Here is a 14,404-nt window from a genome sequence, read left to right as displayed (position 1 = left end):
TCTCTTAAACGAATTAAACTGCACAATAGGGATTCAAATATACTAGAAATGGTTTTTCATAACACAATCCTCTTAACGTTAACAAAATAATAGATATTACTGTTTTACACAATATTTAATGTAATGATAAAAAATTAGAAAAAAATAAAAAAAACAACTACCAATTATCAAATATAAAACAATGTTATCTAACTTCTATCAAGAATATTTATATATATATGTATGTACTGTACGATTATTTCTAGTAGAGGTTGTATATTTTCATTTATAAATCAGCTTGATATAAATTTTCCCGTTAAAAAATCTACGGGAAAAAAGTAAAAAAAAAACAAAAAAACGCAAAATCTAATTGAACCCTATCCAAAAAACAAAAAAAATATGTATTTTTATTTTACAAGTACATTTTTCGGATTTTAAAAATTAATTCCATTTAAATACAAATCTTAGTATTTTGCTTCATTGTAGAAATCAAGATGAAACAAGAAACGAATGTAGACATTTAGTATTTTAAAATAATGTGTATTTTAAAACAATAAATTAAAACAAATCTTAAACAAATAATAAACTAAAACAAGTGATCTAAGTTACATAAAATAGTTTATTTTTAATTGAGAAATTCCAATATTTAACTTTCTATAAAGATTTTTGTTAAGTATGTTTAGTTATCTGAATTTAGAGTAAAACTTTTTTCTTAAATAAAATCTAGAATCTACAGGAACAAAAACGTTTTAATTTAAATAATAATATAAAAAAAAATTACGCTTTCAAAACCGTTTAAAAAAAAACTTAGTTAAAATCTTAATCAAATTGAAATTTCCATTCTTTAACAACAATTATCAGAGACAATACGGAAAAGTATACATACAAAAAAATATATATATAAAAATAATAAAACAAAAAATTATAGAAAGATATAATAAAGTTTTAACTGACAGATAAAGAATATTTAAACTAAATTAGGCTTTTTATTGGGATTGCATAGAAAACTATTTTTTTTTTTTTTTTTTACTTTAATTCAAAACTCCCGTCATTTTATAACATACACGGTGCAGCGTGTTTCAAAATAAATGTATGGGTTTTAAAGATATGTAATATTATCAAGTTTTACAACAGTGACTGAGGCCACTCAAACACTTTACGCTGTGCGCAAGCTCAAACTGTTTCCTGTACCTTCTGCTTGAAAGCGCTAGTTGCAAAGATGGCGACCCCCTCTCGCCACAATAAAAAGCGTTCTGTGTTTTGCAGTTTATTGTGTGAATCTGTAATTAGTTCAACGTGCATTCCGTTATGATCACCCGAATATATTTTCACTTTCTATAGTTGTAATAACGTAGTTACGCGTGATCACCTGACTCGTCCGGGGGATATGTTTAAAAATGTACAGAGTGAACGTAAATTATGTCAGCGCATTTTAGGGATTAATAAAAAATTAAGAAAACAATACAGATGACCTTTTATGACAGGGGGAAGCGTTTGTTGAGCAATGCCTACCGTGCAAAAGAAAGCAATGTGCGTACTTCAGTTTCATGAAAGTGCTGTTATTACTGTTCACAGACTTTTCATATATAGCAAGGCCATAATCTTACTAATAAAGGATCTATTAAACGTTGGTGTCAACAGTTTAAGCGTACAGGAATTTCCAATCTCCGAGGAAATTGTGGACCGAGCCAGAGAAAATTTTCAGAAAGGCCCGGGTAAATCGACTAGTAATAAATCGGAATACTGCAATCGACAATTATAAAGGTTCTATACAAGCGTCTAATACTTCATGCATACAAATTTAAGTTAGTGCATGCAATTTAAGATGACGATAAACAACCCTTGATAAAGTGGACTAAGATAATGCATTTTTCAAGATTAAAGAAAGTAATCTTCTCTGACGAACCTACCATCCATATTCCTGGTCACGTGAACCGTTATAATTGTCGGATTTCGGGTAGCGAGAAGCCTCATGCCGTTCGACAAACACAACGATATAGTCTGAATTTAACTTTTGGTGTGCGTTGACTGTTTACGAAGTGATCGGACCATTCTTCTTCGTCGAGCCAACGGGTTAGTCTTGTTAGTTACCTAGACATTTTACAGGAGTATACAATACAGCACCATATATATTTTTTTTTCTTGTTTAACCTCCGGGACCACCGTTAGGTATTGCTTCAGAGGATGAGATGAATGATTTGTAGCGCGTGTAAAAATGCCATGCCTGACCGGAATTTGAACTCGGGACCTCCAGATGAAAGGCCGAGAAGCTATCATTCGCGCCACGGAGGCCGGCTAACAGTACCATAGATTGAAAATCGGCAACCCAACGTTTACTTCCACTGAGTTGGTGCACCACCATATTGGGGTTTACATGTTGTTACATGGGTTTACGTTCATGAACAATTTCCTCAATGTTAAATGGCCACCTAGATCCCCTGACGTTACGCCATTCGATTTACTTTTTTGGAGGTTTGTCAATGACAAAGTGTACGCGCAACGAATGTTGTCAACATAACTAAAAAGAAGAATCTAAGTAATGCGATGAATGGTATACATACTATTCAGATATTCTTCTTTGTAATATGTAGATGAAATTAAATATCTTCTAAACATTTTATGCGTCACAAAAGGTGCTCATGCGGAACTTGTTTGAAGTTAATAATCGTTGCAAATAAAATTTGTAAAATGTTCTGTTCAAAAATAAAACATACATGTAAGTACGTTGCTTTTTTATTTTTTTATTAACACCTAAAATGCGTTTAATAATTTACGATCACTCTGTACTTTCTCTTTACAGAAAGTAGGCGATAAGACAAACAATCGATTATAAATACCCCAAAATATTTTTAACTAAAAAATTTCAATATTGCGATGAAGCCTCTGGAAAGTATCGTTAAATTCAGTTAAAAAAATTCACAACCTCAAAATTTCTAAAAAGAATAAATAAGTTTGTAGTGGACCTACATCCAGATATAATGATTTTTGTAATAATATTTTATAATTAGAATTATACTGCTCCACAACAAAATATTAAACCGTAAACCAATTAATATTCAGTTTGACTAATCCAATCTAAGACTAACATCCCTGTATAATTACGCTAATTAAACACAAATGATCAAAACAGATCGCTGTTACTGTGTTTATATCAAATTATAGATTAGTATTTATATTTTTTTAAATTTGACTGAAAGTTAAATAAATGGTAATCTAAATTGTAATATTAAAAGAAAAAAATTCCTTGGGTGGACCCACCCGTGTGTAAGAATTACCTAACAAGAAGCTAGTTTTTAACATATAATTGTTAATTGGCTGTTTTAGTTTTGTCTCTAATAAAACCGACTGAACAAAAGCTGGGAAAGATACTGTTTATTATTTTATTTAAACAGAGTTTAAGATTTACTGAAAAAGTAACATTTTTATTTTTCATTAAGGAATGAAAGGGAACTTCCCAAAAACAAACAAGAAATGATTCAGCTTACTATAACTATCAAAATAAAATTAAAAAAAAATATTAATATTAGAATAAATTAAATAAACTAAAAATTGCATTTCTTGCATCATTATATATGAGATGTGAAATTCGATGGCGTCATTATTATTTTTATATTAACAGACGTATGAACTTGGAAAAATAAATTTAATTTCACATCAAAAAATTTCATTATTTTACATCAAAAATTAATTTAAAGGTCAGGAAAAGATTTTTGAAAGTATATGTTTGGAGCGTAGCTTTATATGGAAGTGAAACTTGGACGATCGGAGTACTTGAGAAGAAAAGATTAGAAGCTTTTGAAATGTGGTGCTATAGGAGAATGTTAAAAATCAAATGGGTGGATAAAGTGACAAATGAAGAGATGTAGCGGCAAATAGATGAAGAAAGAAGCATTTGGAAAAATATAGCTAAAAGAAGAGACAGACTTATAGGCCACATATTAAGGCATCCTGGAATAGTAGCTTTAATATTTGAAGGACAGGTAGAAGGAAAAAAATTGTGTAGGCAGGCCACGTTTGGAATATGTAAAACAAATTGTTAGGGATGTAGGATGTAGGGGGTATACCGAAATGAAACGAGTAGCACTAGATAAGGAATCTTGGAGAGCTGCATCAAACCAGTCAAATGACTGAAGACAAAAAAAAAAATCTGGAAAAAATCTTACTTCGATAAGATTTGTTGATGTTCATCGTCATCATCATCATCATCATCATCCACCTTGGGACGATCTCGGTCGCTATGCCATTCCCTCCGTTCCTAGTCCTGATGGGCTTTACCGGAGGTCATCCTTTACACTCTCTAAACTTAATAACATAACACAAACACAATATATATATATTGCATATATATATGCATAAATTTCATGTAATTGAAATAGGAATGAAAAGTCTTCCACGAAAAATGGATCAGATACTAAAAAATATATTAAAATTCAAATAAGAAGCTAAAAGATTTAAGAAATTTAAAATGTTATATAATTTTGGTCTAGTTCCGGTATTACTTTAAATCCTTGACAGAATACCGCATAACGCACGCAAAACGAAAAGAATTTGAGAAACGGCTTCTATTTAAGGGGCATATCTGGAGTGAATTATTAAAATATTAAATATATTTTTACTTTTTTCTTGTAAAAATTTCTATTTAAATACTAAAAAAAACGTATTTGGATAGAGTTTGATTATTTTACTCTTAATTTTCGTTCTCTGCCTTTAAATAGGCTTTTTTTTTTATCTTCAGTCATTTGACTGGTTTGATGCAGCTCTCCAAGATTCCCTATCTAGTGCTAGTCGTTTCATTTCGCTATACCCCCTACATCCTACATCCCTAACAATTTGTTTTACATATTCCAAACGTGACCTGCCTACACAATTTTTTCCTTCTATCTATCCCTCCAATATTAAAGTGACTATTCCAGGATGCCTTAATATGTGGCCTATAAGTCTGTCTCTTCTTTTAGCTATATTTTTCCAAATGCTTCTTTCTTCATCTATTTACCGCAATACCTCTTCATTTGTCACTTTATTAAAGCCTTTATTAGCCTATTAAATAGGCTAACTATTAATATTGTTCATACCTTAATAATTAGTACATTTAAGTGGATTTTAAGATATATAATTAAAAATAAAAATAACTCCCATAATTAGGATTAAATCTATTTTTTCCAAATTATATATAGAATCATTTTCAATAAAATAGCCTTTATTTCACTTAAAATAAGGATAAACTTTAAAAAAAATATAGTTTGGTTTGAGTAAAATATTGTGTTAGACTGACCCCAGGGAAATTCTCCTACACTCATTCTTTTGGTAAATAAATAACTAGTTTCTGTTCGTAAACTGGAACAGCGATATAAAATTTCAACTGATTTTACGGTTATCTGATTTTTATTCGACATTTTAAAATGCATGTATGAAATAACCAAAGTTGCTTTAACAATGTATAAGTAAGGATAAAACGACATTAGTTAACTTAGGTCAAAATATCAATTAAAAAAGTATTGATTTAAAAATTAAATTAATAATGCGCAGTTTAAACAGTTATTAGTTTTTTCGATTAAACAATCACTTCAGAATGGAATTATACAGTTCATTTTATATTTTGTATTTTCTAAAAATAATAAATAGCTAATTAAATAAATAATTTATTTAGGTCAAGAAGTAAGTATATGCTATATAGATTATATTCTTAACGATAGTTGTACTAATTCAAAGATAATTAAATAAACTTCCCCGATATTTTCCAGGAGCGATCACAGGAAACTGTAAAAAAATCTTGGATTTGGGACAGAATTACAAAGTATAAAATTAATGAATAAAACAGAAAAATGATTATGGTCAACATTTTTACATCAAAGTAATAATTTTATGAAGTATTAATGATCCAATTTGGCGAAGGTAATAAATAAATAAAATATGTCAAAATAAAATTAGTGTTAAGTCTTTTAACTGATATTTAATAATTTAAGTGCTTAAGGAAATTCTGATTTATCATTTAAGTAGGACTTAAAATTTATACAATAATAAGATTCTTTTTCAGATCGAAATATTATTTTGTGTAACACGAAATCCAGGTTTGATGCAAATTTTGTCTTACGTTTTTTTTTTTTTAGAAAATGTGTATTTTTTTAACAGCAAAGGAGATTTTATATTCGCTAAATATACAGAATGTATCAAATATACAGAATGTTCTTCCGGGACTAAAGTAGCCTATTCTACTCGCGAAAATAATAGAAAAAGTTTATGTAAAATATATGTCCTAAAATGCTTCGTTTGTGAGTTACGGATAATGAAAGTTTACTCGGATTTCAGCTACCCCCAATAAAATGAGGTCATATTGAAATTATAGGACGCTAATTAAGGGACAGAATTAGTGGTTTCTTATGGGGTTTGATCTGAAAAATTGAATAAACTAGATCTGTAGTAGTTTTTGAGAAATCTGTAGTGGAAACTAATAAATTCCGGTAAAAACTGTTTGTGTTTGTGTTTTTAAAAAAACTTGTAAAGAATTCAATTCTGAACAAAATAGTATAAGATGAGTTGAATAAAACAAAGAAAAGTTAGAAATAATCGAATTTTATTTTAGTAACAGTACACTAGATGAAAGTTCTTTATACGTACCAGTTAATAATAAATGTTCAAAAATTAAATAAATGCTTTTCTGATAAATATAGTAATGTACCTGTTTCTAAGTAAAGTTTGAACTTTTTTAACTTTTATTTGTTATATTAAACTTATTATACACCATTTTGGAATTAATTATCAACAATTTTTCTTTAAAAGTTTTTTGTGTTTGTTACCCATTCATCAAAGTTATTGTTTGTCAAACATGAAAAACAGGGTTTTTTTATTCTAATTATTGGTTCATCCTAGATCTCTAAAAAAAAACTACTGCGGATAGAGTTCTGAAAGCTATTTTATTCGATTTTTCAGGTCAAAAACTGTAAGAAATGACTAATTTTTCCTCTTAATCAAGTCCTAAAAATTTCAGTACGCCATCATTTCACCGGGGAAGCTGAAATCCGAGAAAAATCTTTCATTAGCCGTAACTCGCAAACAAAGCATTTTATGGGATATGTTTATATGAACATTTTCCCTTATTTTCAAGAGTAAATTAGGTTATGAAAGTCACGGGAGAGCTTCGTGATACACTCTGTATACGGATGGAAATATCAGAATTTCTTATTTAGTAAAACTAGGGTCTACATAAATCATATTTACTAACACCGAACAAAAATTGGTTGTTTATCTAAAAGTATCAATTACAAAGATTTTATATTCTGAAATCTCGTTCAGTCTCAAGAGGTATTATTATATTTTAGATAATAATATATGGCACGTGTAATAAATATTTCATAATGATGAAAGACCCGGGGACTATTTAAATATTTTCAAAGCAAAGAAATATAGTTATCTTTTTAACGAAAGATTTTGGCATTTTTGTCAAAAAGTTTTATACTAATATACGGATCACCATTCTTTTGCATTATTTTGTATTCTGCCGACACTATTTATATTCTGAATCGGGAAGGATATTCAGCTTTAAAAATTCTTTTGAATTTCTCCGGTTTAAGTCCCCAACCTAAAGAAAAACATGCGAAATGATATAAAAATAATCTAATAATTTACAGATGTAAAATCCTGGAAAACTTCTAAAGAGGGAAAATAGGTTTCAATTTTTTAATTTGTCTAAGCAGTTTTAAATGGAATAATGGAAATGTATGATTATGTTGTAAGTAGTATTAAAAATTGTTACTTAAAAATGCAGTAAAATCTTTCTTTCCAAAAAATTGAATTATATCGATTCAGTTTGTTAAATGGCTGATACAAAAATGTTGTTAAAACAGAAAAATTTAGGATTTGATAAAAATCTGTAATCACAAAAAGTCTTGGTATCGATTTTAAATTTATTGCATTGTCAGAGATGTCAAAATTTTAAGTAGATTTATTTACTTAAAAAAAAAAGAGTAGTATGTGTAAATTCTATTTTCAGTAAGCTTCTCTATCAATAATCTAAAATTTTATGAAATAATGCGATGGTTGCACATAGTGATTTTTAAACTTCATTACCATGCAAATTTCAACTTTTAAACTATATCTTTTTGTATTTTAAAAGTACAATTATATATTTATTGTATTACAATACACATATAGTATCAAAAAAACTACAGATATGTTTTACACGGTATTAAAAACAGATTTAAAACAGAATAAAATAATGAGTAAGAAGGAACTAAAAGAACGGCATTAATATAAATATATGCAAAAAGGAAGAAAATAACCAGATTTGTTAAATAAGGGATGACTTACATGCAAAACTTTAGCTTAGTATATTGCGTGTATAAAACTTTCAACAAGTTCCTCACGATATTTTGAGACAAACATTTATTATAGTTAAAAAATGAATTTTACACCATCTTACTGATGACGTGATATTTAAACGTAAGTCAACATATCTATTTCTTATATCCTGAATTATACATTCTTTCATAATTATCTCTACCGATTAATCTTTGAGTAGAACATTTCTTCCACGGGAAAGTTACTTATTTTATTTTTAGAATTATCATTTTTCATTTAACTCAACAAGACATTTAACTAAATAATAAATTTTAAACGCCATCTTCACACAATATTCGCAGCACCTAAATTCGTTTCATTAAGTAGACCTGGTTGTTTGACTCAAATAATATTGCCAGATAATGATTTTGTAAGTATTATGATAAAAATATATTTAATTAAAATGAATATAAAATCAAAATGATTATTAATAAATTATAAATTTAAAGAGATGGCGTATTTTAATTGTTAAAAAAAAAATAGTAATAATAAAAATTTATAAATGCAATGATTATCTTTATTAATTCAAAGAATACTTTTCCTGAAGATTATGGAATTTATTTAAGTTATAAAAATAATAATTAATTTAACAGATTTGAAAGATATTAAAAAATCTGTTTGTTCGTTATGGTGGGAGGTGAACTAAATCGAGGAAGAAGCTTGTCGGAACCGACTGTAATAACAGCCACTATCATGCCCTGCGAAGCTCTTCATCTTCGATTCTTTGCACGTTATTTATTCGAACCTTCAGTTCATCATTCACTTTAAGACTGGTCTCTCCGTTTTATAAATAGAATGAGAGAATAATTGAAATGCATTAACATCGTGAAGTATTATACCATTCAGCTCCTTATGTAACAAAGGCATAATAATTTTACAGAGGTACGATTAAATTTATGTAAAAAAACTCACTCATTAAATCTGAACAAGAAAAATTATTAAATTGTAAAAAATTTATGATTTAGATCTTATCGTTTTCCATGGTATATCTGTTTCTATCGGGCTAAATTTGTCAGAAATTTTCAAAAACCGGAAAAAATACCTATACAAAAATCTTTAACGAAAACGACAATTACAGCTTTGCATTTAGTATCGGGTTAAATAGCTTTAACGAAAACGACAATAACAGCTTTGCATTTAGTATCGGGTGAAATAGCTGTAACGAAAACGACAATTACAGCTACAGCTTCGCATTTAATATCGGGTGAAATAGCTTTAACGTAAACGACAATTACAGCTACAGCTTCACATTTAATATCGGGTGAAATACCTTTAACGAAAACGACAATTACAGCTTCGCATTTAGTATCGGGTGAAATAGCTTTAACGAAAACGACAATTACAGCTACAGCTTCGCATTTAATATCGGGTGAAATACCTTTAACGAAAACGACAATTACAGCTACAGCTTCGCATTTAATATCGGGTGAAATACCTTTAACGAAAACGACAATTACAGCTACAGCTTCGCATTTAATATCGGGTGAAATACCTTTAACGAAAACGACAATTACAGCTTCGCATTTAGTATCGGGTGAAATAGCTTTAACGAAAACGACAATTACAGCTTCGCATTTAGTATCGGGTGAAATAGCTTTAACGAAAACGACAATTACAGCTTCGCATAGTATCGGGTGAAATAGCTTTAACGAAAACGACAATTACAGCTACAGCTTCGCATTTAATATCGGGTGAAATACCTTTAACGAAACGACTATTACAACTTTGCATTTAGTATCGAGTGAAATATCCTTGTACATTTGGTACATAGATTTGACTATCCTATCTTAGAATTTTCAATCAAATTTAAAGAAAGTCAAAGATTTTCGAAAATAATTTCCACAATTTAGATTACAGATGGATGGAGAAATATACGCGAAAATGGCTGTTATAGCTTTAGACATGTCAAAAAAGTAAAACAATTAAAATTCTCAAGTAACATACAATTTAAATTAAAAATAATGATAATTTGTTACGTCGTTTTTTTTCTACAAGAAGTTTATACAAGATGTTAAACACGAAGTTCATTCCCATCAGTTCAGTCTTCCTGTTGAATATCCTAATTTATCAGGGATGTTATAACTCCTTTATACTAACTCCAAACCGACATTGCACTTCCCCGTCTAGATAGCGCTATAGCTCTAGAAAGGAAAGTATTGTAATCGGTAAATTTGAGAATATGCGGCTTTCACCGGATCTTTATGTTTTGATACTTAAGGAACCTAACAAGCAGATGGAAATTTTCCGGATGCTAATGTTCTGATATACGTGTGTTTGGTGTTGACCTCTAAATCACCTTATGTCTACAGTACTACTGGACCGATTTTGACCAAATTTGGTCAGATTAAATCTATATGTGGTGGGGGGGGGGGCATTGATGTCATTAAATTTTCAACTTAAAAGGTCAAGGGGGTGATGCTGTAAAGCAAAGTCACACTCAGTATCTCGAGATTTCGTATAATTAAAGTATAATGTTATCGTACTGATTTGCAACAACGAGTTAATCGATTGACAAACCGGGTGGGCTAGTAATAAATAATGTCAATTTTTTTATGTTTTACATGTTACGCAGAAATACACTGAAGTTTACCAAACTCATGCCGCTAAATATAAATTATATAATTTAGCAAAATGACTTTTTAGCACTTTTAATACTCAATAATTCGAGAAAGTTAACTTTATATAAAATTATTTAAAAAAAAATTAATTATACTAAAATAACTACTGATATATCCTTCGGTGGAGATATGATTTCTTTTTGGATTCTTTGATATAATAAAGCCAAAAATCACCATATAGCTTTTAATACTATCACATAAGCTTAAAGCTTGTGCGTGGAAAATGGAATTTTATAGCGTGTGAAAAATGCAGTGCCTGACAGGGATTTGAACCCGGGACCTCCGGATTACAGGCCGAGACACTATCACTCTGCTTTAGAGATCGGTAGAGATTCTGTGAGTAATATAGTTTAGATGGATACTACCACAAATTACCGTTGTCTGAAGATGGACAAGAATTTTCGTTAAGAAAACCTTATCCTAGTTTCATATACCTCTTAAATATATTGAGTTAAACAATTTTTTCGGTTGTAAGATGATTTGTAAAAAAACCGTACGATAACTTACTGCTCTCTTCATGGGTAAGGATGCCCCGATTTCTTAAAGAACTGAGGATAGGATGGAAACTTACTACTTGGAAGAAATGTAATATATCTTATTCTTCAATCCTTCTTTGAATAGATAGTTCTTTTATCACCATCCACCCTTTTTCACTTGTTTCGTAGATCCTTTCCGCTCCAGTGGTTTATTGGGAATTTTTAATTATGTCATCACCGGTTTTTGTTGATATTAAGAATTACCATTATTTTATTATTTGTGTGTCTGTAGAACTATTATGGGACTCTGTTTTACATGTTGTCACTGTACAAAAAGGTCCAACCTGGGGATGTGGTGCTTATCGAGTTTAGCTGGACCTTCGAATTTTTCAGTTATGTAATAGAATTTAAGAATATTATTAACTCAATAGATCAAGTTAGGAATTTAGTGTAATTATTTGTGACAATGTCAGGAAAATAATCTATTGTTATAGTTTATCTAGAAATCATTAAATTTTTATTACAATATAAATTAATAATAATCTAATTTGATTTATTTTATTACTAATTTTGAAATACATTATGTAAATATTATTTAATATTTCTTTTAAGTAAAAGCCTAGCACTATAATATTATTATTATTTTGTATTATCACGGTTAGTTGGCAAAGAATGGTCTTAACCTTGCCAGAAAAAAAAAACAATCAGTCAATCATATAAATATACACAGACACACTCTTTAAGTCGAGTTATTTATGTTCGCACATTTTCTAACAAGTTCAAGTATGTTTTCGTTGTTTATGTACGTACTTTAAAAAAATATATACTTTTTAAATAAATAAACCCATTTAATAATTTACTTAAAAATATGTTTCGCTTTATAGAAAACACATTACGATTGATTAAATTTAAAAAGTTTATGAAGATAACTAGATGAAAGACACGCCGGAAGAAAATTAATTAATTGGACTGTTTCTTCTCAAGAGATTAAAAAAGTTTGTTAATAGTAAATTGGCAATTCAACCGGCAAAGAGTAATCTCATGAGGCCTAATTATTTATAAAACTGAACAAATGCTATGAAAAGTTTTTATTTTTATTTATTTTTTTCATTTAATATATTAAAGTATTATAAAGTTATACGAGCGCAATGAACAAAAAAGATAATCATTTATGTTTTTCATTTCAAACTTGTATTTGCAAGCTATTTTTATTGTTTTTAAGTTTTTTTTAATATGGCACAGTTGGTATATAATATTATTTATGTAAACATAAATGAAATTCAACCTTACCAACAATTCACAACACCAAAAAACGTCCGCAGTCTATTTTCTAGTACTTTCGGTCATTCGACCATCCTCAAGAAAAGTTATTCTTCAATTTATATTATTAAAATTAAATTACTTAAAAATTAAATTTAAAATCGGGCAACTGGTCGTCATAGTATACAGTTAGTCATGTCTGTTATGTAAGAAGATCGCAGTTGTTCTGAATATTAGTGGTTGGAGGGAGACAGTTTAGGCATTCTGATAATTATTAATTATTTGTTTAAAATATCGTTGTCCAATCTGGTCTGTTCATTGATTAATTTATTGTTGTAATAATATATACTGATTTTTTTGAGGATACTGGTTTCATAAAAGTCGTTGAAAATATCTAATATTTTAATAAAATTATCCAAATTGTAGTTGTGTTTATTTTGTAATATGTGTCTAGCGTAATTTGATTTATCTAATTATCCTTTCTTTATATTGTTAATATGCTCTTTGGCTCTAATAGAAGAATGGTTGGTCATACCTATATATTCTAAATGGCAGTCTTCACATTTCAGACTAGTTATTTTTTATAAAATTTATTATTTTATTGTTGGTGGTGTATGTTGTCTTTAGATTATAGGTTTTATATATTTTATAAAAATGTTTCTATTTTAATAAAAGATTTTTCTAAGTCATTATGTGATAATTTTATGTTGTCTTTTATACAAATTTTATTTTTGATTTTAAAGTTAAAGTATAATTTATTGATCACTTTTACATTGAAACCATTTGATACTGCTATATATACATATATATATATATATATTAAATTTACATAAACCAACACAACATTAATTCAACTTAATTCATCTCATACATGGACTCAAAAAATAAATCCATTTTGACTAGTTTTAGCGTGACGTCTGTACGTACGTATGTAACTCGCATAACTCAAAATTTTAGGATGTTGAAATTTTGGATTTAGGACTGTTATAACATCTAGTTGTGCACCTCCCTTTTGGACTTTTTCTTAAAAAGCCCTCATTGACAGCTTTTCAACGATATATCATAAATGGTGCTTACTTTCATTGCTTTCAGAGTTATAGCCAAATAAAATTTTAATTAATGAAATATTTGCTTCTTACAAGGGGAAGGTACATCGTTTCGAAGTCTCCTTTATTTTAATTTAAATATAGTGATTTATTAATAATTATTAACCTCTGATTTAAAAAAAGATACAGTAAATAATAATTCAATAACAATAAACAAAAATGAAAAAAAATCAGAAGTTGAATATAATGAATAAAAAAGTGAAATAAAATTTTATGTACTTTAGAAATGTGTGTATGTAATTTAATAGGCGTACTATTTAATGCGGAAGAATTAAATAGTAATTTTAAACAAATAATATTGTTAATGTAACTTACAGGAATGAATATGTTTTCAATGATTATGAATATGTTTTTTAGATTAAATATTTAATTAAAAAAACTAATAATTTTACCAGATTTCAATTGTTTTTAAAATTTTAATATATTAAATAAAAAACAAATCGAAACAGTCAGCAAAGAAAATAATAATAAAAAAAAAAAAAAAAATTCTGATGGAAAAGTCATATAATTTTTTGAACAAAGAAGGGTTAAAGTAGGATAGATATTTCTAACGGGATGGCAAATGAACCTGGCCAACTCGGAAGGTTCCAGAATAAACCCTTTGCATCGATCCTTTCCGTATAAAATATTT

At 28.5% G+C, this 14,404-nt stretch overlaps 1 protein-coding gene across 7 annotated transcripts in view; it reads left to right on the top strand.

Moving 5' to 3' along the window:
- The window catches only part of LOC142327665 (uncharacterized), a 233,589-nt gene that overhangs the window by 96,172 nt on the left and 123,013 nt on the right, over positions 1-14,404 (top strand). For all 7 annotated transcript variants that reach the window (XR_012757052.1, XM_075370896.1, XM_075370894.1 and 4 more), the window contains one exon: positions 5,721-5,871. The gene's annotated coding sequence lies outside the window, so the exon portion shown is untranslated. The remainder of the gene's footprint in view (positions 1-5,720; positions 5,872-14,404) is intronic.

The sequence above is a fragment of the Lycorma delicatula genome, chromosome 7 (assembly GCF_047948215.1).
Source record: "Lycorma delicatula isolate Av1 chromosome 7, ASM4794821v1, whole genome shotgun sequence".
Classification (NCBI taxonomy): Eukaryota; Metazoa; Arthropoda; class Insecta; order Hemiptera; family Fulgoridae; genus Lycorma; species Lycorma delicatula.
This window is presented reverse-complemented; position numbering and strand designations above follow the sequence as displayed.